The sequence below is a fragment of the Oryctolagus cuniculus genome, chromosome 9 (assembly GCF_051225735.1).
Source record: "Oryctolagus cuniculus isolate XC-2025 breed Fujian yellow rabbit chromosome 9, ASM5122573v1, whole genome shotgun sequence".
NCBI lineage: Eukaryota > Metazoa > Chordata > Mammalia > Lagomorpha > Leporidae > Oryctolagus > Oryctolagus cuniculus.
Genome location: NC_142875.1, coordinates 76,740,037 through 76,765,690, shown reverse-complemented (window position 1 = coordinate 76,765,690; position 25,654 = coordinate 76,740,037). Strand labels below are relative to the sequence as shown.

General features: G+C 41.1%; 1 pseudogene across 1 annotated transcript; it reads left to right on the top strand.

The window, feature by feature from the left end:
* The first annotated feature begins 9,252 nt into the window (after positions 1–9,252).
* Positions 9,253–21,827, top strand: LOC149124628 (RNA-splicing ligase RTCB pseudogene; annotated as a pseudogene). Its single transcript, XR_016212636.1, has 2 exons — positions 9,253–9,304; positions 13,850–21,827. The product of XR_016212636.1 is annotated as an RNA-splicing ligase RTCB pseudogene (transcript).
* The last annotated feature ends 3,827 nt before the right edge of the window (positions 21,828–25,654 follow it).

Sequence of the window (25,654 nt, the reverse complement as noted above, 5' to 3'; positions counted from 1 at the left end):
TGGAAGCCTCTTGAGTTCGTCGACTCCAATCTTATTTAGACAAGGTCATAGTCAAACTAGAAGTTTTCTCCTCCCTTCAGAGATATAGGTACCTCCTTCTCTGATGGCCTGTTCTTTCCGCTGGGATCTCACTCACAGAGATCTTTCATTTAGGTTGGTTTGTTTGTTTCTTTTTGCCACAGTGTCTTGGCTTTCCATGCCTGAAATACTCTCATGGGCTTTTTTAGCCAGATGCAAATGTCTTCAGGGCTGATTCTGAGGCCAAAGTGCTGTTTAGGACGTCTGCCATTCTGTGAATCTGCTGTGTATCCTGCTTCCCATGTTGGATCATTCTCTCCTTTTTAATTCTATCAGTTAGTATTTGCAGACACTAGTCTTGTTTATGTGATCCCTTTGACTCTTAATCCTATCATTATGATCAATTATGAACTGAAATTGATCATTTGACTAGTGAGATGACATTGGTACATGCCACCTTGATGGGATTGAATTGGAATCCCAACATGTTTCTAACTCTACCATTTGGAGCAAGTCCGATTGAGCATGTGCCAAACTGTACATCTCCTCTCTCTATTATTCCCACTCTTATATTTAACAGGGATCACTTTTCAGTTACATTTAAACACCTAAGAATAATTGAGTGTTAATTACAGAGTTCAACCAAAGGTATTAAGTAGAAGAAAAAAATAGTAAAAGGGATAAAGTATTAAGTTGTTCTTAACAGTCAGGTCAAGGGCTGATCAAGTCATTGTTTCTCATAGTGTCCATTTCACTTCAACGGGTTTCCTTTTTGGTGCTCAGTTAGTTGTCACCGATCAGGGAGAACAGATGATATTTGTCCCTTTGGGACGGGCTGATTTCACTCAGCATGATGTTTTCAGGATTCCTCCATTTTGTTGCAAATGACCGGATTTCTTTCTTTTTTTTTTTACTGCTGTATAGGATTCCATAGAGTACATATCCCATAATTTCTTTATCCAGTCTACTGTTGATGGGCATTTAGGTTGATTCCAAGTCTTAGCTATTGTGAATTGAGCTGCAATAAACATTAAGGTGCAGACAGCTCTTTTAATTGCCAATTTAACTTCCTTGGGGTAAATTCCAAGGAGTAATCCTCAATAATTTCAATTCATATTCCTATGAAGTCATCAACCAGAACTGCCAACAAGTATGCTGGGCAACTTAAAAGTTATTTCTTGTACCTTCCTTCATCCCCTGCTTGCTGCCTGTTGGAAAAGAATCTTGTAAGTATTCAGATGGTCACTGAGTTGAAACAAGTCTGGGTAGTTACCACACTGGCTGGTGGCCTCCTACCTAATGGAGCTGCTCTAAATTCTCAAACAGTGGTTTCTAAGTAGAAGCAATGGTGTAAAGGTCATTGGCCTAGGGTACTTGGGTAACATCCAGCCTCTGATTATGAAAGCACTCAAAATGTCAGATATTTCTATCATCATCAACACTGTATCATCTTCAGTAAGTAGGGCTAACTATTCAGTGCAGCTGTTCCTTATAGAAATGGTTGATATTTGTTGAATATGCCAGTAGTTTGGTCTTGAGGGCTCTCTGGAGGGTGGCTGTAAACTGTAGCCTGCCCTGACAGGACTGCAGGTGAGGTGGTCATGGAGGTTTACACTGTGCTTTTCACAGGATGCTTCATTATCCTGGCAGATGCCTGATGCCTAAGTGCCTGACTGTGAGCAGCAGCTGTGGCTCTCCCAGGAAACCTGTTTTCTTCCCAGAATCTTTTATTTAAAGGATACAAACTTCATGCATTTCATAAATCCAACTTCAGGAACACAGTGATTTATGCCACCATACCCGCTCTGCCACCCACACTCCTACCACTCTTCCTCCTCCCTCTCAGTCCCATTCCTAATTTTTTACTAAGATCTATTTTCAATTAACTTTATACCTATCTGATTAACTTTATACTAGGTAAAACATTCAACAAATAGTATGGAAAATAAAAGTGTTCCTCAACAGTCAAGACAAAGGCTGTTCAAAGTCACTGCATCTCAAAGTGTCAATTTCACTATAATAGATCACCTTTTAGGTGCTCTGTTAGTTATCACAGATGAGAGAGAACATAAGGCATTTGTATTTTGGGGACTGGCTTATTTCATTAAGTATAATGTTGTCCAGTTTCATCCATTTTTTTTTTGCAAATAACAGGAATTCATTTTTTATTCACTTTATTTTTTTGACAGGCAGAGTTAGAGAGAGAGAGAGACAGAGAGAAAGGTCTTCCTTTTCCCTTGGTTCACCCTCCAAGTGGCTGCTACGGCAGGTGCATTGCGACCAGAGCACTGCACCAATCCAAAGTCAGGAGCCAGGTGCCTCCTCCTGGTCTCCCATGCAGGTGCAGGCCCAAGGACCTGGGCCATCCCCCACTGCACTCCTGGGCCACAGCAGAGAGCTGAACTGGAAGAGGAGCAACCGGGACAGAATCCGGTGCCCCAACCAGGACTAGAGCCAGGATGCTGGGGATGAACCAACAGTAAACCAAACCCTAAACTAGTAGAAAAAAAGAAAAAACTAAAATTAGAGAAAAAAAAATTCAACAAAATTGAATTCAAAAAACAATACAAAATATCAGCAAACTGAAGAGCTATTTTTGAAAAAATAAACAAACTATTGGCCCAGCTAACCAAAAAAAAAAGACAGAGTAGACCCAAATCAACAAAATTAGAGATGAAAAAGGAAATGTAACAAAAGAAACCAAGAAATAAAAAGAATCATCATAAGATACCCTAATCCCATGTTGGTGGGAATGTAAACTGGTAAAGCTGCTCTGGAAGACAGTTTGGAGATACCTCAAAAATCTGAATATAGACCCACCATTTGACCCAGTCATCCCACTCCCAGGAATTTACCCAAGGGAAATGAAATCAGTAAACAAAAGAGTTATCTGTACCTCCATGTTTATTGCAGCTTGATTCACAATGCTAAGGCATGCAATCAAAATAAATACCCATCAACCAAAGACTGGATAAAGAAATCATAGGATACATACACTATGGAATACTACACAGCAGTAAAGAAAAAATGAAATTAGTTCATTTGCAACTAAATGGATGAATCTTGAAAACATCATACTTAGTGAAATAAGCCAGTCCCCAAAGGACAAATACCATATGTTCTCTCTCAACTGTGAGAATTAATAGAGCACCTAAAACAAAATCTGTAGAAGTTAAATCAACATTCACTTCAAGAAGGGATGACTTGAGCTCCCCTTATCTTGACTGTCGAAGAACAGTTTTTGTTATTTTTCCTTCATACTATTTTTTGAATTTTTTACTTAACAGTTAACCATATATATGTATATATGTATATGTATATATATGTATATGTATATAAAGTCAATTGAAAATAGATCTCAGTAAAAAATAAGAGTGGGAATAAGAGAGGGAAGAGGAAGTTTGTAACTGTAAAGCTCTATAATTCTGCATATATTCCTGTGGACTTAATTCTAAGGGTACAGTTTAAAAACTTGTCATGGGACTCCAAATCCCATTAAGCCTGATGGTAAAAATCCCATCTTGGTTGTTAAAGTGGTCATATTAAGTGTTAAAGTGATCATATATATATATATATGATCAAGTGCCTGGTAATAATAATAGAATTAAAAAAGAGAATGTTCCAACATGGGAAGTAGTTCACACAGCAGACTAACAGAATGACCATCACTTCAATAATACTCTGACATCAGATTCAGCTCTTCAGTCTTCCTGGTCTGGCTGAAAAGCACATGAGAGCATTTCAGGCAATGAAAGTCAAGACACTGGCAAAAAATGTGCTACGTGAAGGAACTCTGTAGTGAGACCCCAGCAGAAAGAATTGGCCATCAAAGAAGGATGTACTTTTCTCTAAAGGAAGGAGAAAGCTTCCACTTTGCTTATGCCCTTGTCCAAATACTGACAGTTAGTGGACTTCCAAGGTTTCCATAGCCTAGGCAGATCATGTCAAGAGCTTCAGGTGGTCACTGATAATCATACATAAGATAAATTGTTAGTTAAATTAGTTGTTAAATTAACAAAAGGAGTCACTGTGCACTAACACCCCATGTAGGACCTCTGCCCTCAATGAGTTTCATTATGAGTTAACTATAATACTACTCCTCAGTTTGTGTATGTGTGCAAACTGTTGAAATATTTACTAAGTATAGGTCATATGGTAGGTCTGTGTACAAAGTTAAGTGAAAATGAATCTTAATGGAGAATGAGACTGGCAAAGGGAGAGGGAGGAGGTGGTGGGGTGGGAGTATGGGTGGAAGGGTGGGTATGGTGTGAAGAATAACTATATTTCTAACATTGTACTTAGGAAATTTGTATTCCTTAAAAAATAAATTAAAAACAAAAAAGGCAGAGAGAAGAGACTGCCCATCGGCTAGTTTATGCCTCAACTCCCCACAAGAGCCATGGCTGGGGAAAGCTGAGGCTGGGAGCCAGGAATTCAAATCTGGTCTCCCATGTGGGTTGCAGGGACCCATCACCTGTTGCCTCCAGGGTGTGCACTAACAGGAGGCTGGAATCAGGAGCTGAGCTGGGACTTGAATCCAGGAACTCTTATATAGGATGTGGGTGTCCCAAGTGGCATCTTAACTGCTATGCCCAAAGCCCAGGCTATCCTTGAAATTCCTGATAGAAACAAAAGGACAAAGCAACAGCATTCTATTAGTCTCCTCCTTGTCTCTAGGTGTATTATCAAGGAGTGCTGCCTATTTAATGGGTACAGTTGTTAGAGCAGTATATAGAGGCATAAATGAAGGGAAGACGCCAAAGAGATTATTCTGTGGAACTAGTTCTTGGTATCAATTTTACTATGAAAATAACCATTTTTTCTTTAACCATGTCTTTTTAGAATCTCCCCAAATACTACGACAACTGTGCATTCTTCTTTTGGTTCAATACAGCTTTCATACAAAATAACAGGTATGGATATAGTATAAATCCAATAGAAACAGCCTAATCTTCAATGCCTGTGTGTAAGATATAATGGCCATTCTTTTGCCAATTGTTATAATCTCTTCATTACACTTATTCAATGTGATTATTTAAAACCTAGATGAGACTCAACTGTTGCATGATCCTCATGGGCCATGCCAGAGAACTGTGTTCTAAGTTACAAAGGATTAAAATCAGATCCTGAGTATGGTGATAACGTACTCCCAGTAAATTCAATATGATTATGCACAGTACCTTGAATTCAAAATATAGCAGGTCCCCAGTAAGTGCTGATCCACTTAGAAGCAATCATCAACCTATGCTAATCTAAAGCACAATTTCTGGAGGCTCTCCCAAAGGGAGAGCAAGTTCAATGGGGGAGCCTGGATCCGAGTCATTGTACTGATGTAAGGCTGCCACAAAACACACCAGACACCAGAGTTAGAGGAAAGGTTTATCATTGGGTGGGGGGAGCCAGATGGGCTGGGGAAAGAGGGCAAGAGGGTAAGAGAGCAGGAGAGCATAACAGAAAGAGGGATCAAGAGAGAAAAGAAATAATTTATTAGTCTCCCAATTGCACATTTTTCTAACAACTCAATCAGGAAACTTTTTATTAAAAAGCATTTATTAAGTGGATTTCAAGGTTATCATTCCAAAGACCTTTTTACCCATACCTGGAACTCATTCCTGAATCTAGAAATGCTCTACTTTGGGGTTATGTTCTGTGGGGGTGAAAAGATGGTATCAACATACCCTACAACCCAAAGGAAAAGATACTTTGAAAATTATTCAAGTTAGAGTGAAGTTGGTTGCAATTGCATGTGGCTCTATTTGATATTCATCACATCCAACCCTACTCTGCTGCAAATCTGAACTGGCTCGAGTGCCATCCCAAGTCCTATAAGACAGCAGAGGGAACATCTCACACACACTCCTGTGATACACGCACATTTAATAGATTTTGAAGGCGAATGCTGCATTTCATGGAAAATTTTTATGCATTTATATCTGGAAGTAAACAAACAATAAACTTTGATTCATTACATGGGCAAAGTCCCTCAAATAGAGAAACCTGGTGCTACTCCTGAAAAATGGCTGTTACTACAGTGTACAGTTTTGTCCTTTGAAACAATGTGTTCATACTGGAGAAGCAATATTAGATCATTTTTATGTAAGTTTCTAAAGATTTCTGTAAGCTTTACATGTACACACTACTTGGCAAAGCAGATTTTATAGCTATCAGGATGTTGTTTGGCCAAAAACACCAATGTCATTCTTAAAAAAAAAAAAAACAGTATTATTGGGTTTTATTATTCTTTAAAGATTCATTTATTTGAAAGTTGAGAGTGTTGTGGCACACTGGGTTAAAGCCTCTGCCAGGGAGAGGGAGAGGGAGAGGGAGAGGATGAAGAGGAGGAAAAGGGAGAGGGAGAGAAGGAGAGGAGGCAGAGGGAGAGAGGGGAGAGGGGCAGAGGGAGAGGGAAGAGGGAGAGGAGGGGAGATGGAGGCAGAGGAGGGAGAGAGGGGAGAGGGGAGTGGGAGAGGGGAGATGGAGAGGGAGATGGAGACATAGAGGGAGAGGGAGAGCATGAAGAAGGGAGAGAAGGGGGATAGAGGGAGAGGGAAGTGGGGGGAAGAGGGAGGAGAGGGAGAGAAGGAGAGAGAGAGGGAAAGGGAGAGGCATGATGTAGGCAACAAATGTCCAAGCCATTGGGCCATCTTCTGCTGCCTTCCCAGGCCATCAGCAGGGAGTTGGAGCAAAAGTGGAGCAACTGGAACTCAAACAAGCACTCCAATATGGGACGCCAGCATTGCAAGTGGCAACTTAACCCACTATACCACAATGGTGGCACTGTTATTGGGTCTTATTACACATCAAGCCTCTGGTGGCATTGTCATCTATGCAAACATGCTTTATCAATCTTGGATGTCATTAATTCTATAACAGGAGATGCTAAAAGATTTGGTAGTATGTTGTCACTGAGGTACTTGTTAGCGAAGATGAAGGTATTCTGTGAGGGATGTGGAGGAAGCCAAGTAAGACACAAAAAAAGGCTGAGGTTCTAAATGTGGTGAGCAAGGCTTTTCACGAAGGCCAAGGGGGCCTACTGCAGGGCTTGACTGTTAGTCCTAAAATAAAATGTAATGTGTGCTTGCTTTTCCTCCTTAGGCTGTATTTAAGACGAAATGAATTGGACAACCCACACAAACGAAAAGCCTGGAAAATTTACAGTTCATGTTTCTCAGTTGAGATGTACTTCAATCAGACCTAAGGTAATTATCCTGTACCTGGTACTCTTTTTAGTGTAGCTCCTCTTATAACACACATCATATGCTTCCCAATCGGTACCACACATGTTTTCCAAAGCTATCTATTTGTAGGCACATATACTGACTTTTGTGCATGTATATAATTGTATATAGTTGAGAAATTAAACATTAAAGTGTCAATGGTGATTTTTTAAAAAATGTATTTATTTGAAATGCAGAGCAACCGAGAAAGAGTGAGTATGTAAAAGAGAAAAAGAGAGAGAGCATATCTTCCATCCACTGGTTCACTGCTCAAATGGCCACAGGACCAAGGCCAGGAGCCCAGTACTCTTTCCAGATCTCCTACATGGATGGCAGGGGTCCAGGCACTTCAGCCATCTTCACTCCCTTCTCAGGCACATTAAGAGGAAGGTGGATCAGAAGCGGAGCAGCTGGGAGCTAATCTGCACTCCAACAGGGGACACCAGTTACAAGCAATGGCTTAACCGGCCACACCACAATGCTGACCTATATTTCTTTCCTTTTTAAGTAATATACTTCATGGGAAGTTTCCATCTTATGATGAGATAAATGAGAACAAAGGGCAAAGGAACATTAGGTTATAATTCTGGATAACTGTGATACCAAACTCTTATATCAAATGATTGATTTTATTGTCTCATCAATATGTATTTACTTACACATTTTTGGGAAAGTATTTAACACTGCTTTGTTTCACATTTGTAACTTCAGATTTTCAAAAAGCTAATTTCTATTTTCTTCCTCTACTTGATTTGCAAACTCTCTGTTACCAAACATCAACGCAGCAGCAAAGACTAAAATTTAAACCCAGGAAAGAAAAATGTTTCACACACCAGTCCCCAGCACTGACACACTGTTCTCTTGTTCCAAGTACTATACAGGTAGCTTATGTGACAAACTTCAGTTACACACACACATAGCAGGAGGGTAATGCAATCTTGGTAAACACAGAAAATAAAGAATTATCAGTAACTTCTTTTTGTGTGCAAAAGACAAAAGAAATAGTAAATAATTGGAATTATTTTAAAATCCATCAGTCCTGCTCAAACCAGCTTCATCCATGCCTGGGGAACTCTGAGGAAGACAGCCCTGTGGCCACAGGGAATCACTTTTTCTTGACTACTGTTGCTTTAAGTACTTTTATTAAAATTCATTTTTATTAAAAGTTTTTGTGAGGCCAGTGCTGTGGCTCACTAGGCTAATCCTCCGCCTACAGCGCCGGTACCCCGGGTTCTAGTCCTGGTCAGGGTGCCGGATTCTGTCCCGGTTGCTCCTCTTCCAGTCCAGCTCTCTGCTGTGGCCCGGGAGTGCAGCGGAGGATGGCGCAAGTGCTTGGGCCCTGCACCCCCATGGGAGACCAGGAGGAAGCACCTGGCTCCTGGCTTCAGATCGGCGCAACGCACCGGCCATAGGGCCACCTGGGGGGGTGAACCAACTGAAAAAGGAAGACCTTCCTCTCTGTCTCTCTCTCTTTCATTGTCTAACTCTGCCTGTCAAAAAAAGTTTGAGATGACATTTTAAATTTATATTACAGTCAAAGGTTTAATGTTCTACTGAATAAAAAGTTCAAAAAATAAAAAAAAAAAATAGAAAGACCATAGTCCAGCAGAAAAATAGGTGAGGACTATAATCAATAACCAAGTGAAAAGATGTCCAACTTCACTCATATAAAGCAAATTTTAAAAGTCACAGAAGCATTCTTACCATTGGAGCATATAATTCTTATCAATCTGTTGGTCAATCATTTAATACAAACTTTAACCCTTTCCATTTCCCTTTCCTTTCCTTCCTCCTCTATCATTTTCTTTTAACTTTAGCTCCCATGCATAAGGGCAAACATGTAGTATTTACCTTTCTTCTATGGCCAGCTGATTTTGATCAACATGATGTCTTTCAGTTCAAACCATTTTGCTGCAAATGATAGGATTTCATTCTTTTTTTATAGCTGAAGAGTATTCCATTGTGGTATATGCATGTATGTGTATGTATCACATTTCCTATATCCAGTCACCTAATAATGGACACCTTGGTTGACTGCATTTTGGCTACTGTGAACAGGGCTGCCATAAGTATGGTGGAACATGTATCTCTGATAAAATGATTTATCCAGGAATGGGACTGCTGGTTCCTAGGGCAAATCTATTTCTAGTTTCTAAGGAAATTTCCATACATTTTCCACAGTGGCTGCACTAATCACATTCTCACCAACAGCATAAAATAGTTCCCCTCTGTCAACATCACCAACATTGTTGTTTTCTTTCTTTTGGATAACAGCCATTATGAAAGAGGTGAGGTGATGTCTCATTGTGGTGCGGATTTGCATTTCTCTAATGGCTAGTAATGCTGAGCACTTTTTCATTTATTTTTTGGCCATTTGTACTTTTTTGAAAACTGTTTATTCAAATCCTCTGCCCATTTCTTCAATGAATTGGTTGTTTTCTTATTGTTCAGTTTTTAGAGTTGCTGATCTATTTTAGATACTAGCCCTTGCTGGATAAGAGCTTGGAATATTCCCTCCCAGTCTGTTGGATGTCTCTTCACTCTGTTGTTTCCTTTGCTGGGCAAAAGCTTCTGAGATTCATATAAGGCCATTTTGTTTACTTTTACTTTTGTTGCCTGCATTTTAGGTCTTAAGAAGTCATCTACTCCATTGCCTTGAAGTGTTTTCCTTGTTTTCTTGTAACTATTTCATAGTCTCAGGTCTTAAATTTAGGTCTTCAATCCAAGTGAGTTTTGTATCTGGCAACAGACAGGAACCTAACTTCATTCTATATCCAATTTTGCCATTACCATTTATTGAAAAGACTATCCTTCCTTTAATGTTGTGTTCCGTCTGGGCACTTTTGTCAAAAATCAGCTGTCTGTATTCATGGGGATTAAATTCTGGTCTCTCTACTATGTTTCAGTGGTCTATGTGCCTGTTTTTATGCCAGTAGCATGCTGCTTTTATTACTATAGCTTTGTAGTATGCTTTGAAGTCAGACACTGTGATGCCTGCAACTTAAATTTTTTTCCCACGATTGCTTTGTCTATTCTGGGACTTTTGTAAAATTCCAAGTGAATTTTTAAGATTTTTTTCTTTAAAGAGTTTCATTGGTATTTTGATAGGAATTGCGTTGAATCTGTAGATTGCTTTGAGTAGTACAGATATCTTAATATTCTTTCTATCCACGAGCAAGGAACTTGTCTGTGTGTGTGCGTGTGTGTGTGTTCATGATTTCTTACATTTTATAGTGTTCATGGTAGAGATTTTTCACTTCTTTGGTAAATTTATGCCTAAATATTCGATTTTTTGATGGCTATTGTGAATGGGACTTTTTTCTTGATTTCTCTTGCCCAGTTCATTACTGATGTACAAAAAGTTACTTTTTTTGTATGTTGGCTTTCTAACCTTAGACTGTATTCATTTATCAATTCAAATGCTTTTTGCTAGAGTGTTTAGGCTTTTCCATGTACACTATGTCATACATGTCAACAGGGATGTTTTGACTTCCTCCTTTGCAATTTCAAAGTTCAATTTCTCTTCCCAAATTGTGCCTCAAACTTCCAATACTACATTAAATAAGAGTGATGAAAGTGGGCATCAAAGCAACTTAAGTCTGTCACACTAGCTTTCTTGGTGGAAATACACTACTACTTTCAGGAAGGGACACGGGTGCTGAAATTGCACCAATGTTAAGAACTTAAAAAAAAAAAAAAAAGAGGGAAGGAAACTCCAACTTTTAAGAATTTTTTTAAAGACTTATTTATTTAAGAGGCAGTTACAGAGGGAGAGACAGAGAGAGAGAGAGAGCTCCAATCCTCTGGTTCACTCCCCAAATGGCCACAATGGCTATAGCTGAACGGATCTAAAGCCAAGAGGCAGGAGCTTCTTCTGGACCTCCCATGTGGCTGCAGGGGTCCAAGCACTTGGGCCATCTTCCACTGGTTTCCCAGGCCATAAACAGGGAGCTGGATTGAAAGTGGGGCAGCCAGGAATTGAACTGGCACCCATTTGGGATACCAGCACTGTAGGCTGAGGCTTAACCTTCTACACCACAGTCCCAGGCCAAAGATTTATGATTTTGAAATAGATTACTGCTGAGGTTTCTCTTCCCCAACCCTCTGAGATTCATCAAAATTCTGGCAGTCATGTGTCGCCACACTAGTCTGGGTTTGCTCATGTAGAGCACACTTGTTGAGATCTCTCGGGATACTGTGCTCACATGGCCCAAAGTGAACAATTCTTTGAGCAACATGAAAAACTTCTGTGATACTAGTTTTCTTAAACAGTATCTACTAACTTAGAATAGGATTATCCAAAAGTTAATAGCAAGCAATTTAACCACTTTAGAAACACGGAGAGAGATGTGGAGAGTAATCCTACTAGGGCAAGATTCTTAACTGCAGTGTACACACACATACACTTTTGTCACCTATGGTGAGATTACTTTACATGAGGAATTCTTGCAGTAAGTGAAATGCTTCTTGCAATAAAACTACCACCTGAAAACATTACTGTACATCACTCTTGACTATTCCTGACGGTTGGTTCTCAGTATAGATACAAAGCACATAAACAAATATCGTGGTGCCAAGTGGCTGAACAGAAGCTAAAAAAGAACCATGCAGTTCAGTACTCGGCAACACAACCAAGATGTATGACCCAGTATTTGAAGCTTATTACAAGATTACTTTTAGGGGATCTCCCCACGGGGAAAGGAACCTTTACTATTTCTTCTCCCCCTAAAATGGATCCAGAGCAATTAACCAATGTTACCGCAGTGAAGAAGTTTGGACCCTGCTGTCTCAGCCGTGTCCTGAGGAGGGTGCTAGTGAGCACCTGCCACAGGGCTGCTTTCCACCATCGAGAAACTTCCCAGGGCCGCATGGACCCCCCTCATGAGAGGGCACAGAGAGCAGAGACTCTACCAAAAGTAGACACCAACCTATCCCACTGCTGTTGATGTGATCGCATTTATCTAGCTTATCCTTTGACCTCCCTGATACAAAGAATGATCGGCTCAGTTCATAACCAACAAAGAAGAGATAGCCTGGCACTTCTCGAAGTAAAGTGCTTGAGAGTCCGTGGAATACTTGAAGATATACCTTCAAGTTAAGGCTCTTCAGAATAAGGGTATCAGCTTTATACATACATAACTCACTCTGTCTTCCTGGAAATTTAAAACTGGGAAGGAGGAAGGGTGTTCTTTTCCTGGGTGACTCACAGGCAGTACTCAATGTTGAGGTAAGAGAACGCCCTTCTGGGCCCAGCACTGTGGCTTTGCTGGTAAAGCCACTGCCTGCAGTGCTGGCATCCTAATAGACATCAGTTCCAGTCCCAGCCGCTCCACTTCTGCTCCGGCTCTTTGCTATGGCCTGGGAAAGCAAAAGAGGATGGGCCAGGTCCTTGGGTGACTGCACCTGCATGGGAGGCCGGTAAGAGGCTCCTGGCTTCAGAGCTCTTGGCCCAGCTCAGGCCATTGCAGCCATTGGGGAATGGGCCTGAGGATAGAGAACCTCTCTCTCTGTGTGTGTGTGTGTGTGTGTGTGTCTGCCTGCCTCTGCCTATCAAATAAATAAACTTAACAACAACAAAAAAAAGAGTATGCCCTAAATCCTGCATCTTAACAACTGGAAGAGCAGGTTGTTTTGGGGGATGCTTCAGTGTTCTCCCTTACCACTGATGGGAAAATAACTCTCCTGCTAGAAGCAGAATGCTCAGGCATAAAGTAATATTTGATTGGTGTCTTAAAGAATAGGAGACACCACGATTCTCCAACCAGTAACTACACAGAGACTTTTCTGGAACTGAATGAGGGACAACACCCTCATTCCATTTTGTACTCCACTCAGAGCCTACATTCTTTTGAAATTCTTTTTTTAATTTAATTTTATTTAGGAGACAGAGAGAATAGGACAAAGCTCTCATAAACTGATTCACTCCCCACATGTCCACAATGATCAGAGTGGAAGCTGGGCACCAGGAACTCAATCCAGGGCTCCCACATGGGTGGCGGGAACTCATTACTTGAGCCATCATCTGCTGTCTCCCAGAGTGCCCATTAGCAAGAACCTGGAATCAGGAGCCAGAGCAGGGAACTGAACCCAGGCCCATTGGTGTGGAATGCAAGCACCCTAACCCATGGCTTAATGGTTGGACCAAATACCTGCCCCCTTCGGATATTTTGAACAGAAAAATGTATTGCATCTATTGATAGCTTTGCCAAAAGGGGGGAACTAAAAGAAAAAGGAAATAAAAACTTCAGTGATTTAAAACCTAGAACAGATGACGAAAACCGTATCGTACATGATTTTTCTGATCTCTCCAAATCAGTTGGTGTGTACTAAGAAGGAGGGTCCCAGCATCAAACTTTAACTAAATAAGATCATAACAAAATATTAATAATATATCATCTCTAGATTTACCTTCCCACAAATCACACAATACTAAATCATATAAACATTTTATAAGTAGGTTTATTACAAAAAGCCACAGTACACACATCATTAATGTAAGTTAAACATGCTACTGTAATTGGTTTGGAGAAAATCAGAAACAACCCTGAAGTGTAACAGCCAGGTAGTTAAATACAATGAGATCCAGGAAGAGGTTGAAAGAATGAGATGAGCAGAGCCAGAAGCTTCCACCACCACTGTCGGCGTCAAGAGTTGTGCCTGTAATGATGAGCTCCAGCTCCTGGAAACCATCAGTAAAAACTGCTAGAGGATCAAGAAGGGCTTTGTGCGCAACACGCAAGCTGACGGAATTTTCTATGGGAATTTTCCGATGCTTTGGAGAAGTTGTCACTCAGGGTGCTGGTGGCAGCTTTCTGCCAGCTATAAAACAGAATGGCAGTGTGGCAACCCTGCCTGGGATTGTTCATCCATCTGCTGTGTGTCCTGATGTCTATTCAGGCTATGGGTTTGCTGCTGGGAATATTGCAGTCTTTGAGACAAGTGACCCTGAAGCAATGGTATCCCTGGTGGTGTTAGATTTGACTTTAGCTGTAGTGTCTGCTGATTTAAATGAAAAAGATGGCCAGCCTGTGAAGGAGCAACTTGCCCAAGCTGCATTTGACCACATCCCTGTTGGCATGGCATCAAAAGCTGTCATTCCAGTGACTGCCAAAGACGTGGAGAAGGCCTTGGAGATATGTATGGACTGGTCCCTACAAGAACACTATGGTTGAAGATGAGATTTTCAGTGAGTATGCTGCTAAGAAAATGAGCTTCAACCATAAGGGACAAGTGTGCATGATGACCCACAGTGGCCACACAGGCATAGGCCACCAAGTAGCCTCAAATGCACTGGCAGTTGTGCAAAAGGCCAGAAAGACAGACAGACAAGATTACAGTAAATGACCATCAGCTGGCTAGTGCTCAAATCACTTCTGCAGGTCAGGCCTGCCTAAAGGAAATGGTAGTGGCTGGGAACCACACCTGCTCCACTGCTCTTCCATGACTTTCTCAACTCACTGGGTATTGCTGTGGATTCGTTCTGAGAGGAAGAGTCATCACACAGACACCAGGAGTCAGGTGATAACGGGCCAGAGGTCAGCAGCCTGTAAACTCATTAATTTCAGCTGGTACAGCAGCTTATATAACAGGCAGCCAATCCAGTCAAGGGGCAGTTTATGCCCTAACCAATCACAGCCTGTTGCCAGGCAGGCTCCATTGCCAGGAGGGTTCCAAAGCCATTCCTGAGTAACTGACGCTCACTTGCCAGCGGCCACCTTGGCATGGCCTTCTCATTCCACCACATTTCCCCCTTTTCATTTATTTTTGAGCAACGGGAGGCATGATTCTTGGCCATACCATTGTTGACCCCATTTCCTTATGGTCTCCGTACGTGGCTGTGCCTGTCTTAGGTTGTCCCTCAGGGGATCTCACCCGTCATTGACTAACCAGCCCTCAAAACAGGAGACTACAGGAGTGCTTGCTCAGAGGGGGGTAGGAATGAGGAACAATGGAAATCAGGAATGGTGTGACCGCACACAGGCTGTGAGCCATTTGAGTGGCTGACCAGAGCTAGTGGAGTATAAAGCAGTAGCGGATGTGGCTATGGGCAGTTCCTCAGGAAAGGATGATAGGGCAAGGGCTTGACACTCAGTAGCAGGTGCATCCGCTAACAAGGCGGACTCTCAGTCTTGTTCAGCTGGTTCTGGTTGACTGTCAGTTGCAGGCTTGATGTTTCTGGCTGGTACCCAAATGGGCTGCCCCGCATTCTCTGGAAAGACACAAGCATATCTTCGGCCCTTGTAGCAGAAGCCTTTCTATGGGTGTTGGTATCCAGGGCCTGAATTCTGCGTCTGCTCAGACATTAACGGCAAACATGTGGGTGGGATGGGGTCTAGCAGCTGCCCTTAGAGCCTGGGGTGCCCAGGGATGGCCACAAACATGGGGATCCTTATTGGGTGCGGGTGGGATGACCTCGCATGGGTTATCACCTCGAGGTCGTCTGAGTTCATCCCACATCTATTTGGGGGGTGGCTGACTAGGCACTGCTGCCTTCTCTGCTGTCCTGTCATTTTCACTGTCGGAGCTCTCTCCCCCTAAGTCATCAACTGTAGCCTGTGAGGCAGCGGCCTGGAGTGATAGGCTCTTATCACTCACAGATTCATTATGTTTGGTAATCTGGGTGAGCTTCTGAAAGGGGGGTATCTTTCCCATGTTTGAACACTTAAGAATGGCACACCACAACTCTAGCCAAAGGAAAGACACACACAGCACTGCTGCCATAACAAAACCAATTCCTAGCAACTCAGTGGCTGATGGCATTATGCAGGGGGTTCACTACATTAGATGAACAGACAGTGGTGTATCAGATCCTAAGTAGGCCCTGTGCTTAGTGGGAGACTTCCTTATTTGTTAGGTCAAGGCTGTATGCACACACGTGTCTCTGGAGCATCACCTCAATACAGTGAAGGAAGATGACTTGGTTCTGAATTCTGGGATGATCAGTCCCTTATGTGAATTCACCTGGCGAACCAAAAGTAAAAGGAGGAGCCAAGAAGCGGCATTACGCTTCTGGGCGGTGTGTGCCTAACCTGGGATCACTTCAACCACGGACAAGGACAAGGAAAGGGATGTAGGAGGGGGTTCTGTGCTCACCCTCACTGAACTGAAGAGCACACAAAACAATGAGGGGCCTACTTGCTGATATCAAGGGGAGGGGACCTCGCCGAGTCTGACACGCTGTCTCTCAGTCACATTGGGCGCTAGAAGTTGCTGTGGATTTGTTCTGAGAGGAGGAGCGTGGTGGGGACAAGAGATGCGGAGTCACCACACAGACTCTGGGAGTCGGGAGAAAGTAGGCCAGATGTGGGGAACAACTGCCAGCAGGCTGGAAACAGCAAGCAGGCCATCACACTTGGGTTGATTGCCGTTATCAAAGTGTGGGACCTTGACCAAGGGCACCACTGGACACCACCAATGCTCACAGAGGAGAACTGGACTGAAAGGCGCTTCAGACACCAGATGCAAGACCCAGCAGGTTACAAAGTGTGCAGCTCTAACTGCTTCAGGAGCCAGTGCTGTAAAATAATCTTCCACAAGAATCCACGCTGCCCCCATTTAGGAAGGGAAGAATATGTTCCATTGTGCCACAGATTAGTAATAAAATCTATTAGAGGACTGGTGAAAGGAGTCAAGAAATGGCCTTGCTCTATCATATGATCTTTTTAAATATTTACTTTACTTATTTGAGAGACAGAGTTAGAGAGAGAGGGAGAGGGGCAGAGATGGACGGAGGGAGGGAGGGAGGGAGGGAGGGAGGGAGGGACGGAGGGAGGGAGGGAGGGAGGGAGGGAGAGAGTATCTTCCAACCACTGGTTCACTCCCCAAATGGCTGCAACGGCTGGGGCTAGGCCAGGCCCAAGCCAGGAGTTTTATCCGGGTCTCCCACATGCATTCCAGGGCCCAAGCACTTGGGCAGTCTTTTGCTGCTTTCCCAGGTGCATTAGCAGGGAGCTGGATAGGAAGTGGAACAGCTGAGATTTGAGGGGCATCCCTAAGGACTAATGTCCTTACTATATGGAGCACTCGTACAAATCAATGAGAAAACAGCCTGTAATGCACTAGAGAACTATACAAAGACTATTAATAGAAATTTCCCAGAAAAGGAACACAAAAACTCTTATAAACACATTAATAGATGCCCAAGCTTCACTGACAATAAGATAAAAAGAACATCAAAATACCCCTCTTCTTTTTAAAAATTATTTATTTTATTTGAGAGGCAGAGAGACAAGGAGAGACAGCAATCAATCTCCTGTGTGTGTATAATACTTTAAAAAGAAAACTCATGAACACACACAAATACACACAAGAACAGTTATGGATGGAGATTCAATCAATGACACTGAGACAACAGTGTTGCCACGTGGGGGGGGGGGTTCAACTTATACCTAAACATACTGCAGCAAAGTAAACTCTGGATGGATCAAATATTAGGGCCAAAAACAGAAAGAAAATTATAAAAACAATAGAAATGTCTGCAATGACTGGGCTGGGCCAGGCCAAAGCAGGGAGAATTTGACTGGTCTCCTGTGTGGGTGGCAGAGACCCAACCACTTGAGTCATTACATGCTCCTGCCCAGAGTGTGCATTAGCAGGAAGCTGGAACTGGGAGCAGAGACAGGTCTCAAACCTAGGCACTCCAAAGTGGGATGTAGGCTTATTCAGCTGCGCCTTATCTACCAGGCCAAGCAACCACCCTGGTACCCCTTTCACCCCTAAGACTGGCAAAGATCCAAAAGTTTCATAGCACTGGCTGGTGACTAAAGGAAAACCTCAGTGGAGAAAAAAGTACTAATATCTATAAAAATTACAAATACACACATCGTTTGACCCAAGGATACTTGGAACTTGCTACACATGAATTCATACTTGGGCAAGATGATATAATATCAGGCTATCCATTGCTGTTTCTAAGAGCAAAGAATGAAAATAATTCAAATGGCATTCATTTGATTTATAGGCATTCATTAAAAAGAATTCATAGGCATTCATTAAAAAGAATATGGAGAATTTTTATGTACTTACAGTAGTCAATAAAACCTAAAATGCTACCGATTGTAACATGCATCTTGCTTTCATAATTGTTAAAATGTGAAAAAGTGTGCTTAGAAACAATGACATACAGTATATTCTCCAGATAATCAACTGAAAAAAGCAGCTTCAAAAGAGCAAGCACAGGATGCTACACATTCATATTTTAAAAAGTAAAAAACATTATGTTTCACACAAATACATGTGTGTGACACATATGCACAGCTCTGTAGAATGAGACACGTGGGGAGAACAAGGTGACCAAAAGACAGGGTGGGAAGGCGACTTCTAACTCTCTGGACTGAATCTAAATGTCCACTTCAGATCCCAATGTTGATGCCCTAAGGCCACTGTGATGGTATTTGGAGATGGAAGATGGTGTCTGTGTAAGGTCACCAGTGGGGTCCATAACAGCACTGCCTCCTGGATTAGTGCCCTTCCAAGCAGAGGAAGAGACATGAGAGCTCTCTCTACATGCATGAATGTAGGAAAGGCCTAGTGAACACACAGTGAACCAGTGGTTGTCCACAAGCGCCAGGAACAGGACCACACAGAAACACAGAAATACAGCCATCAATACCAAAGAAGTTAAAGGAAGAAAAACTCCCAGTAAAAGCTCTCAGGAAGTTCAAAGCATATATTAGAAATATCTTTGGGAAAATGGCAGGGCAAAGTTACTACTTATCAATAGTCACATTGAACATTAATGGCCTCAACTCTCCAGGCAAAAGACACAGATTGGCTAAATGGATTAAGGAACAAAACCCATCTATTTGCTGCTTACAAGAAACACATCTTACCAACAAAGATGCATGCAGACTGAAAGTGAAAGGTTGGAAAAAGATATTCCTTGCCAACAGAAACCAAATAAAAGCTGGCACAGCTATATTAATATCAGACAAAATAAACTTTAACACAAAAACTGTTAAGAGAGACAAAGAGGGGCACTATATAATGATCAAGGGTTCAATTCAACAGGAAGATGTAACTATTATAAATGTGTATGCACCTAATTACAGGGCACCAGTCTATTTAAAAGATATGTTAAGGGACTTAAAGGGAGACTTAGATTCCAATACAATACTACTGGGGGACTTCAATACTCCACTCTCGGAAATAGATCATCCGGACAGAAGATCAACAAGGAAACAGCAGATTTAATCGACACTATTGCCCAAATGGATCTAACAGGCATCTACGGAACTTTCAATCAGACATTTAAAGAATTTACATTTTTCTCAGCAGTGCATGGATCCTTCTCTAGGATTGATCACATACTAGGCCATAAAGCAAGTCTCAGCAATTTCAAAAGAATTAGAATCATACCATGCAGCTTCTCAGACCACAGTGGAATGAAGCTGCAAATTAGCAACTCAGGAATCCCTAGAGCATATGCAAACACAGGCATATGCTGAACAACATGCTCCTGAATGGACACTGGGTCACAGAAGAAATCAAAAGAGAAATCAAAAACTTTCTGGAAGTAAATGAGGATAACAACACAACACATCAAAACTTATAGGATACAGCAAAAGCAGTGTTAAGAGGAAAGTTTATAGCAACAGAGGCCTACATCAAGAAACTGGAAAGGCACCAAATAAATGAGCTTTCAATGCAGCTCAAGAATCTAGAAAAACTGCAGCAAACCAAACCAGACACAAATCTAGTAGAAGAGACATAATTAAAATCAGAGAAGAAATCAACAGATTTGAATCCTGAAAAAATTATAAAAAATCAGCCAAGCGAAGAGCTGGTGTTTTGAAAAAATTAACAAAATTGACACCCCATTGGCCCAACTAACTAAAAAAAGAAAAGACTCAAATCAATAAAATCAGAGATGAAAAAGGAAATGTAACAACAGACACCACAGAAATAAAAAGAATCATCAGAAATTACTACAAGGACCTGTATGCCAGCAAACAGGGAAATCTATCAGAAACGGGTAGATTCCTGGACACATGCAATCTACCTAAATTGAACCATGAAGACACAGAAAACCTAAATAGACCCATAACTAAAACAGAAATTGAAACAGTAAAGACCTTCCCCACCAAAAAAAGCCCAGGACCAGATGGATTCAGTGCGGAACTCTACCAGACATTTAAAGAAGAACTAACTCCAATTCTTCTCAAACTATTCAGAACAATCAAAAGAGAGGGAATCCTCCCAAATTCTTTCTATGAAGCCAGCTTCACCTTAATCCCTAAGCTGGAAAAAGATGCAGCATTGAAAGAAAATTACAGACCAATATCCCTGATGAACATAGACACAAAAATCTTCAAAATTCTGGCCAGTAGAATGCAACAACACACCAGAAAGATCATCCACCCAGACCAAGTGGGATTTATCCCTGATATGCAGGGATGGTTCAATGTTCGCAAATCAATCAATGTGATACACCACATTAAAAAACTACAGAAGAAAAACCATATGATTACCTTAACAGATGCATTGAAAGCATTTTATAAAATACAACACCCTTTCATGATGAAAACTCTAAGCAAACTGGGTATGGAAGGAACATTTGTCAATACAATCAAAGCAATTTATGAAAAACCCACGGCCAGTATCCTATTGAATGGGGAAAAGTTGGAAGCATTTCCACTGAGATCTGGTACCAGACAGGGATGCCCACTCTCACCACTGCTATTCAATATAGTTCTGGAAGTTTTAGCCAGAGCTATTAGGCAAGAAAAAGAAATTAAAGGGATACAAAATGGGAAGGGAGAACTCAAACTATCCCTCTTTACAGATGATATGCTTCTTTATTTAGGGGATACAAAGACCTCTACTAAGAGACTATTAGAAGAGTTTGGCAAAGTAGCAGGATATAAAATCAATGCACAAAAATCAACAGCCTTTGTATATACAGGCAATGCCACGGCTGACAGAGAACTTCTAAGATCAATTCCATTCACAATAGCCACAAAAACAATCAAATACCTTGGAATAAACTTAGCCAAGGATGTTAAAGATCTCTACGATGAAAATTACAAAATCTTAAAGAAACAGAAGAGGATATCAAAAAATGGAAAAATCTTCCATGCTCACATGTATTGGAAGAATCAATATCATCAAAATGTCCATTCTCCCAAAAGCAATTTAAAGATTCAATGCGATATGAATCAAAATACCAAAGACATTCTTCTCAGATCTGGAAAAAATGATACTGAAATTCATATGGAGACACAGGAGACCTCGAATAGCTAAAGCAATCTTGTACAACAAAAACAAAGCCGGAGCATCACAATACCAGATTTCAGGACATACTACAGGGCAGTTGTAATCAAAACAGCATGGTACTGGTACAGAAACAGATGGATAGACCAATGGAACAGAACAGAAACACCAGAAATCAATCCAAACTTCTACAGCCAACTTATATTTGATCAAGGATCTAAAACCAATTCCTGGAGCAAGGACAGTCTATTCAATAAATGGTGCTGGAAAAACTGGATTTCCACATGCAGAATCATGAAGCAAGACCCCTACCTTTCACCTTACACAAAAATTCACTCAACATGGATTAAAGATCTAAATCTATGACCCAACACCATCAAATTATTAGAGAACATTGGAGGGCTGGCGCTGTGGCTCAATAGGCTAATCCTCCACCTGCAGTGCCGGCACCCGGGTTCTAGTCCCAGCAGGGGCACCAGTTTCTGTCCCGGTTGCCCCTCTTCCAGGCCAGCTCTCTGCTGTGGCCCAGGAGTACAGTGGAGGATGGCCCAAATGCTTGGGCCCTGCACCTGCATGGGAGACCAGAAGAAGCACCTGGCTCCTGCCTTCGGATCAGCGTGGTGCGCTGGCCGCAGCGGCCATTGGAGGGTGAACCAACAGAAAAGGAAGACCTTTCTCTCTGTCTCTATCTCTCTCTCACTGTCCACTCTGCCTGTCAAAAAAATAATAATAAATAAAAAAAATTTAAAAATAGAGAACATTGGAAAAACCCTGCAAGATTTAGGTACCGGCAAAGACTTCTTGGAAAAGACCCTGGAGGCACAGGCAGTCAAAGCCAAAATTAACATTTGGGATTGCATCAAATTGAGAAGTTTCTGTACTGCAAAAGAAACAGGAAAGTGAAGAGGCAACCGACAGAATGGGAAAAAATATTTGCAAACTATGCAACAGATAAAGGATTAATAACCAGAATCTACAAAGAGATCAAGAAACTCCACAACAACAAAACAACCCACTTAAGAGACGGGCCAAAGACCTCAATAGACATTTTTCAAAAGAAGAAATCCAAATGGCCAACAGGCACATGGATCACTAGCAATCAGGGAAATGCAAATCAAAACCACAAAGAGGTTTCACCTCACCCCAGTTAGAATGGCTCACATTCAGAAATCTACCAACAACAGATGCTGGAGAGGATGTGGGGAAAAAGGGACACTAACCCACTGTTGGCTGGAATGCAAACTGGTTAAGCCACTATGGAAGTCAGTTTGGAGATTCCTAAGAAACCCGAATATAACCCTACCGTACAACCCAGCCATCCCACTCCCTGGAATTTACCCAAAGGAAATTAAATTGGCAAACAAAAAAGTGGTCTGCACCTTAATGTTTAGTGCAGCTCAATTCACAGTAGCTAAGACCTGGAATCAACCTAAATGCCCATCAACAGCAGACTGGATAAAGAAATTATGGGATATGTACTCTATGGAATCCTATACAGCAGTAAAAAAAAAAAAATCCAGTCATCTGCAACAAAATGGAGGAATCCTGAAAACATCATGCTGAGTGAAATCAGCCAGTCCCAAAGGGACAAATATCATCTGTTCTCCCTGATCGGTGACAATTAACCGAGCACCAAAAAGGAAACCTGTTGAAGTGAAATGGACACTATGAGAAACAATGACTTGATCAGCCTTTGACCTGATTGTCGATGAACAACTTAATATTTTATGACTTTTACTATTTTTTTCTTCTACTTAATACTATTGGTTGAACTCTAATTAACACTCAATTATTCTTAGGTGTTTAAATTTAACTGAAAAGTGATCTCTGTTAAATATAAAAATGGGAATAAGAGAGGGAGGAAAGGCACAATTTGGGACATTAATGGTAGAGTTAGAAACGTGCCAGAGGATTCCAATTCAATCCCTTCTAGGTGGCATATACCAAAGCCATCTCACTAGTCCAAGTGATCAATTTTAGTTCATAATTGATCATAATGATAGGTCTAACAGTCAAAGAGATCACATAAACAAGACTAGTGTCTGCTAATACTAACTGATAGAATAAGGAGAGAACAATGCAACATGGGAAGCTGGATACACAGCAGACTCATAGAATAACAGATGTCCTAAACAGCACTCTGGATCAGAATTAGCCCTTACAGCATTCGTATCTGGATGAGGAGATCAAAACACTCAGGAAAAAAAAAATGACCTAAATAAAAGATCTCTGCGAGTGAGATCCCAGTAGAAAGAACTGGGCTCCATCAAAGAAGGAGGTACCTTTCTCTGAAGGGAGGAGAGAACTTCTAGTTTGACTATGATCTTGTCTAAATAAGATAGGAGTCGGTGAACTCAAAAGGCTTCCATAGCCTTGACAACTCATGACAAGAGCCTAGGGAGATTACTGACGCCATAAACAAGAGTGTTAATTTGTTAAGTCAACAACAGGAGTCACTGTGCACTTACTCTCCATGTAGGATCTCTGCTCTTAATGTGTTGTACAATGTGAATTAATGCTATAACTAGTACTCAAACAGTATTTTACACTTTGTGTTTCGGTGTGGGTGCAAACTGTTGAAATCTTTACTTAATATATACTTTAGTATATATTTGATCTTCTGTATATAAAGAGAATTGAAAATCAATCTTGATGCGAACTGAATGGGAGAGGGAGCAAGAGATGGGAGGGTTGCAGGTGGAGGGAAGTTATAGGGGGAAAAGCCATTGTACTCCATACACTGTACTTTGGAAATTCATATTTATTAAATAAAAGTTAAAAAACGTTTTTAGGATCAAACTTTTAACTCTCATAATTTGTCACTATCTTTGAAAATTATATAAGTAATAAAGTTTTTAAGTTGGAACCCAAGAGAATAAATCAAACTCCTTAATTTCTGTGAAAAGCAAGAGTGCATTGCTATCTTCTATGAATTCTAATGATCAGAAATTAGCATTTGCCATAAGAAGATGTGCTTGTATACTTTCTAGGGGTATTTAGTTATGTCAAAAATTGTAAGGCTGGTCCCATTTACAAGACTACCTTATGACAAACTCTAAGCAAAGTATTTTAGTGAGTGTCCAATTCTTACAAGTAATAACAGGATTCCACTGTGTTTAAAATCATATAGAGCAGGCATTTGGTCTAGCAGTTAGGCTACCAGTTAAGATGCTCACTTCCCACATCAGACTGTTTGAGTCTGATGCCCAGCTCCAGCTCCTGACTCCAGCTTCCTGCTAACAGAGTCCCTGGGAGCCAGTGGTGATGGCTCAAGTAACTGGGTTCCCACCACCCACACAAGTTGAGACACCAGCTTCTTTCTTCAGTTCCCACGCTGGCCCAGCCATTGCTAGACACTGGGAAGTGAACCAGCAGTTGGGAGCTTGCTGATTCACTCTGCCTCTCAAATAAATAAATACGTAATTTTTTAAAATTCCCCTTTCCAAAAGCAAGTATTTTATTAATTTGAGAGTACATGATGTTGCATTAGAACATGAGTTCTGATTAAGAAGTGCTGTGTTTTATCTTACTGAAATCCAAGCAGAAGGATGTAAATTTCAAGCTCAAACCAGAGTCTGTTCCATTGCTATGTCAATTAACAATATGCAGACATAAAATCTTGCTGCTATAAGTGAAGAGATTGTGCAATAGTTCCCTTCAGGGTTCCAGGGGATTCTGATCTAAGCCTGACAGACAAGTTACTGCTGGTTTGCTTTACCACTCAGAGTTAGAATAATTTCAACTACTTAGAAGTTCATCAAACTTGGGAACTCACTGAATAACTTACCTTATTTTTCATGTTATTTCTTATGACATTAATACATACTCATTACTGACAAATCTGGAAAACATTTAAAGGAAAGCCTAAAATAGAAAATGAAATCATTCCTATCCATAGAAGCCAGAGTTTATATATATATATACACACACACACACACACACACAGAGTGTATATTTATATGCATGTACACTCTAGAAATGAGACCAGGATATTTATAGTTTTATAGCTTTTTTTTTCATTACTTAGAAACCTATACTAGCAATCCCTATGCTAACTAGGGCATGCTGTAATATAATAAACCAATCTCTGCAGTAGGCATTCAGATTGCCTTTGGTTTTCCCATCTATGTGACTGTAACAATCATGCACTATAGCCAATGCTGAGATGAGTATCTTCAAATGTAGTTTTCTTATGCATCCCTGACTCT